This window comes from Hordeum vulgare, chromosome 7H, assembly GCF_904849725.1.
Source record: "Hordeum vulgare subsp. vulgare chromosome 7H, MorexV3_pseudomolecules_assembly, whole genome shotgun sequence".
In the NCBI taxonomy this organism is placed as follows: Eukaryota; Viridiplantae; Streptophyta; class Magnoliopsida; order Poales; family Poaceae; genus Hordeum; species Hordeum vulgare.
The window spans coordinates 618748505-618754805 of record NC_058524.1 but is presented as its reverse complement, the minus strand read 5'-3'; the positions used below and the strand labels follow the sequence as shown (position 1 = coordinate 618754805).

Here is a 6301-nt window from a genome sequence, read left to right as displayed (position 1 = left end):
TTGAAAAGAAACGACTAAAGACTTTGTAGTTGGAACTAAAAAAAATCCTAGACTTTTTAAAAAAACAGAGCCTTATTTTCCCCTGCCGAGCCAGCTGCAGCCAGCCCGCATGCATGCATGCATGCATCCCCAGAGCAGCTTCCGTAGGAGTAGTAGTACATGCAAGTGCTCCAGGGAGTACGGCTGCATGCCGCTGGCCTGACTAGTAACTACTCGCTCTGCTTCTAAATACAAGTCCTTTTACACATTTCTCTAAAGGCTACATACGAAATAAAATAAATGAATCTATACTTTAAAGTATGTCTATATACATCTATATATAGTTTTTTAGTGAAACCTTTTAAAAGAATTATACTGTATTTAGGAACGGAGGGAATAGTACTCGACGAGTGGGCGCGGCGCCATTGATCGTTCGCTCTCGCACCAGATCTCCGACCAGGTGAATTAAGATTGAACTTTGGAGGCCCGATCATGAGTAAATGCTAACTAGAACTGTACAGGAGCTGGTTGAAAGATAAGTCCGGCCCGTCGTGAGAGCAACTGCAAGGAGAGACCTATTTCGTCCGCTCGTGTGTGTTTAGATACACGCGGATAAAAATAATTGCCAACGCAATGACTCATTTCTTTTTTCGCGTTTTGTTTATGTCCTTCCGAACCATTTTGAAATCAAAATTAAATCACATTTGAATCATGTGCAGACACAAAAAGGACGTTTCATGCATCCGCCCCGTCTGTTTGTGTCCGGACGTGACCCATCTATCACCCACACACCCACCTCCCTCCCTTTTTCTATTCGTTGGACCACCAGCTGCGGGACGAGTGGGCGCGGCCAGAGCTCAGCCTGTCGTCCCCATGCTAGAGCTCGTCGTGCTGGCCCGTGCCATGCTTACCGAGTAGGAGCAACGTTCGAGGACATCGACATGACAACACTTGCGTGTCTGTGTGCTAGCTGGTATGCTAGCCAGACGGCACACGGACAAGCGCGAGTGCACGAAGCACCAGCGGTAGCTCGGAGCGGCGGCGGCGGGAGTGTGGGATGTGAGGCGCAGGGTGTGGACGGGCGGGAGCTCCGGGCGACGGCGCGAGTGCGTGGCACGGGGCCTGGACAGCTCGGGGCGGCGGCGGAGTGCGCGATGCGGGTGCGGACGGAAGGGTCGCGGACGGGAGCTCGCGACGGCGGCAAGAGAGCTCACGACATTTAAAGAAATGCGCCCATAAGATGTAAGATGAAATTCTGGGGCGAACATTTAGAAAATTCATCCGTCCCGTTGAATGCATCTACTGACTCAAATAAAAAAGGGACACGGACGCATGAACATGCGACTCAAACAGATAAAAAGAACAAATCACGCGTCCGTTTAGGTAGGACGATGGAGAGCTAGTTGACGAGCTATATAAGACTTACTGTTTAATTAAGACTGATGGAGAATCAGGCACCGCACTAAGGAGTACTATAAACACGCACACACGCGTATCTATCTATCTATCTATCTCATCTCGGCCAGCTGTCCAACTTACCTTTGTGTCATTTTGGCATATAGACACTCGACAGCATAAGAATGCACTACCACTCGACTCGATCATTATCCAAAGGAAAGGAGTAGCTAGCTAGCTAGAGACCACCATGATTAAAAATCTATAATTGTACCCACCACGAGAAGAAGTGCAAAGTAAAATGCCATGGAGTGTGTTCGTGAATGCTTGCCAGGTAAATTTGGCAAACATTCCCCCTCCATTAACCACGACCCTTTTGTTCGGTCGGCGCCATTTATAAATGGCGTACGCACATATACTCTCGGCATCTACATGTATCGGCCAGTGAACATACGTACGTGCATGATCTAAAATTAAATCATGGGTGGACGTGGAAGAAAGCAGGAACCTATGCATAATAGCGAGGAGGTAATAGTATCAGGAATCCTACAACTTGCACACAATGTGATGGTTTGATCCTATAACTTGTAAAGTGACCCTATTTGATCCTACAACTTGCTTCTCTTGTGCAGTTTTAGTCCACAGCGAATCACAGCGTGCCAAGTGAACAGAGTGGGGGCTGGTGGTTTTACAAAGTGCCCCTTCCATTTGTCACTTATTAATCAACACCCAGGCCATTGGTTGATTTCGTTAGTGAAGTTTTGTACTTGCCTACCTTTTTCTCATTGCTTCATGCCACTAGTAAATTTTGCGCCTTGCAGTTAGCTCTTCATAGCTGCAGAATCGGAGAGAGTTCCGTCCAAAAGTTTGCAAATTTTATATTGTGTCATGGTTATATTTTGCCTTTGTTCTATGTTCTCTTTTCTGCTTGTCATCTTGTTTACAGATTCTTTGCAAGTGCTTCCTTGTGTTGGTGTTCTTGTATTTTGGTTGTCAGATTCTTTGCTGCTGTTTATGATTTGGTAACAGCTTTCCTTGTTGTTGCCCCTCGTATTTTCTGTTGTTTCCATACAGGTCAATCGGGAGTGCATATACAAAGAAGAGTACTGTTTTCATTGTAAGACAAATTTAAAGACCAAATGCAGGTCTTAGCAAAAGCAGAGTCTAAGCGATCAGACCAATGACTATTGTAGATATTTTTTTAGAAATATGATAGACATATTGTCCTGAGGGTTTATGATATCAGCTGTTCCTATATCTTTATAGGCTACTTTCAAACTGAAATCGAGATTGTTACCTGCTTGCTAGTAAGCTGCAAATACTAATTGCCATTTGTAACCCAGTTTGAGAAGTAGAGATCATTTCACGTGCAGATACCGATCCCAACTTATTTTGAACATTTGATCAGTTGAGTTGGGAGGTAGCCATGTGCCAGTTATGTCTGATTAACCGTGCGTTCGACTTATGTAATCATCTCTGATCCCTGCTTTCGATGTCTGAATCCCTGTGTTCCACCGCAGCTGTGACGACGACCGTCAGGCGTCATTGGCCAATGAAGTTCTGCGCATTATCAATGGTGCTCTGTTCTGGCGATGCAGGTCTTGGCAGGAAATTTCCTTGCAGCTCTTTGATACTGTTTGCTCTATGCATTCTTGTTCTTTTGGTTTATGCTTCCCTGTTGTCGAAGCTGCAGTATGTAGACTTGAAAGCTTTGCAACAAAAATTTCCATATATTTGAATGTTGTTAGTTTAATATTCGATGATGAACGTGATGCTGCTACTGTTGTTGTGAATCTGGATTACTACATGGCCAAGGCATCTGTTTCGGTTCTGTTAGTCAAGTCAAATTTAACGAGCAATTGCAGGTCTTAGCAAAAGCAGAGCCTAAGCGATCAGACCAAAGGAGGAAGGAGGACTTGGAAGGTAGGAAATCATAGCAACCAGCAAGAAAAAATATGTCTTAGTTTTTCATGGCCTGCCTAACTACCTTGAAATTTTCATATGTCACTGGCAAATTAAACTGTGCACATTATCAATGCTGCTCTGTTCTGATAGGTGAGGAGACGATAAAGTATGCATGCACGCACACATCAAACGAGACGAAATATTTCAAGACTGCTGTCTGCTTTAAGATGCACTGATCAGTGCTGTTCATGGAGCTCGAGGGTTCGCAGAGGGACGAGGTGTGGAAGATCAAGCCTTACCCGCGGAAAGGCGACGAGTTCTGCCTCAGCCACATCACGGAGCTGACGGTGAAGTCGAACAAGGTGCCCGCCCACTGCACCAGGTACCACGACGTGGCCATGGTGATCTTCTCGCTCACCGGCTACACGGGGAACCTCTTCCACGACTTCACCGACGTGATCGTGCCGCTCTTCACCACGGCCAGTCAGTTCAATGGCGAGGTCCAGTTCCTCATCACGGACATGGCGCTCTGGTGGACCATCAAGTACCACACCCTGCTCCAGAAGCTGTCCAAGTACCCCTTGATCAACTTCAGCAAGGAAGACCAGGTGCATTGTTTCAAGCACGCCATCGTCGGCACACACGCCTACATGGAGTTCACCATCGATGCCTCCAAGTCGCCGCACGACGTCACCATGGTCGATTTCAACCGGTTCATGCGCGCCGCCTACTCGTTGCCCAATGAAAATGCGGTGGCGAGCGCTCGGGGAGAGCCCCAAGGTCAAGCCCATGCTGCTCATCATCAAGAGGCGCCGCACCAGGATGTTCCTCAACCTGGAGGAGATCATTGCCATGGCCGAGGAGCTTTAATCAATTCAGGTGCTATTTGAAACGGCCTGGGTGTTGATTAATAAGTGATAAATGAAAGGGCCACTTTGCAAAACCACCAACCCTGCCCCCACTGTGTCCACTTGACGCGCTGTGATTCGCTGTGGACTAAAACTGCACAAGAGAAACAAGTTGTAGGATCAAATAGGGTTACTTTGCAAGTTCTGAGATCAAACCATCACATTGTGTACAAGTTGTAGGATCCTTGATGCTATTACCTCAATAGCGAGGGAATCACACTAACTAGCCTAACGCGGCCGGCGTTTTAATCGCAAGAGCACGGCACCCGTCCCTTTGCTGCAATGTCATTTGAGTGGACACAAGAATAATACTCATGTGTAGATGCTGCATGCTGCTCCCTCCTTCGCGGCCTAGAAGAGGAGGGACAAAAATTTCTGTTCTAACCTTTTGTACTAAAAAAATCAAACATTGACCTCGTTTGCAAAAAGAAAAAGAAAGAAAGAAGCAATTCTGACTTTTTGTTCACGTCAACATCCCTGACATTTTGCTTGCACAGGAGACGCCGGGACTAGTGGCGTTTGGTCCCGGCCCACACTAATCCAGTTGGCGTTAAAGTGACAAGGCAAAAACACCATGGAACTTGGCGTTCGGTGCAAATGGCATGGAGCTTGGCGTTTTGAGCCGTTCCACTATGCGTAGACAAGAAAATCAGGTCTTGGCATTTGTGAGCTAAGCATCATATAGAAATTGAGCTGCATGCATGCATCAATAATGTACTTGCTTCCGTGAATAATTCTTTTGATTAATTTCTATAACTTATGTCTTGCTTGTTGGTCGCCCAACGACAATATTTTCTCTATAATTCGACTTTGGGTGAGGCGTGAGGGAGGGCTGGAAGGGATTTCTAGGAGATTAATTTGTTGATTTGGTTTTCAAGTAATTAATCGTATGAATTTATTTGTTGGCTAGGACTTGCCTACACCGTGATGAAGGTATTGACATAGAAGAAAAATTTAAAGTTCATGTGTACTCTAGAAAATAATATGGCTCTATTTTCCACCAATTTTTTATGTTGAATAGAAAAATGTGGTGACACATTTTAAATCATATTTATGATGTAAACAAATGATTAATGTGCTTTCTACAAATACATATATTGATAACCAAATATATATGTCGTTAGTATTGGTGTAGTAGATCAGAACATAGAGCTAAAATTGGAGTGAGCTAGCTCATTATTTTTATTTGATATTAGATCAATATGCGGTTGTACGACAGATCCAGATCCAAATCTGATGTCGAGATCATCCCTGTTCAGACAGGGCACCGACGCTCTCTTCTCCAATGATCCAGCCAGGCTATCATATGATTTGTGTTGTAACTTGCCAAGGCAAGGAAAGTTTCAATTTAGGGATCGTGATGATCATGAGAAAATCGATCGGTGGGGTTGGGGTTTATACGTACTTATTCTCCACCACGAGAGAAGCGAGTAGGGCGTTTTGGTGACCGAGCTTCATGGAACCCTTTATTTAAAAATAAAAATAAAATTGAAACCTTTTGATTTTAATAAATTCTGAAAAAAGTATGCAACTATATAAGAATGAAACGTGTGCGTGTGTAAAAATTTCAAGATGAAACCTTTAGATGCGACCTATACAAAAAAAACAAATGTCTAGAATAATACTATGTGTTAAAAAGCTTCAGATTTGTCTTCCTTACACAGTCCTTATTTCGATGTATTTCGTCCTAAAATTTTACACATATGAGTGTTATGCCTTCATGTATATGTATTTTATTTTCAGTTTTTTGGAATTATAAGAGTATGAATTTTAATGAACTCTAGGTTCTTTTAAAAAACCCACCTCCATGAAGGTCCAGCTCCAAAAGGCATATTCGGAGAGAAGCCCCTCGAAATGCCAGCCTTTGTCTCAACCTTTCAACACGGCAACCAGCCTGTCCAGTCCTTGATGGTCATATAGTATTTTGGAGTAGGTCAAACGTAAATAATTTGATTTGAGCGGTGGACTCTGCTCGAGACCGCTCCACAGGATGCCTCTCAACGTTGGGCGACACGCCGAGGGAAAGTTCAACGAGCGACTTTTTGGCCTCATCATGTTCGCCGGTTGCGGACGCCGAGGCGGTTTCTCGGGGACCAAAGTGGACGGATGGATCT

The 6301-nt window shown here is 44.6% G+C and overlaps 1 pseudogene; it reads left to right on the top strand.

Moving 5' to 3' along the window:
- The first annotated feature begins 1680 nt into the window (after positions 1-1680).
- On the top strand, positions 1681-4149 carry LOC123409560 (annotated as a pseudogene).
- The last annotated feature ends 2152 nt before the right edge of the window (positions 4150-6301 follow it).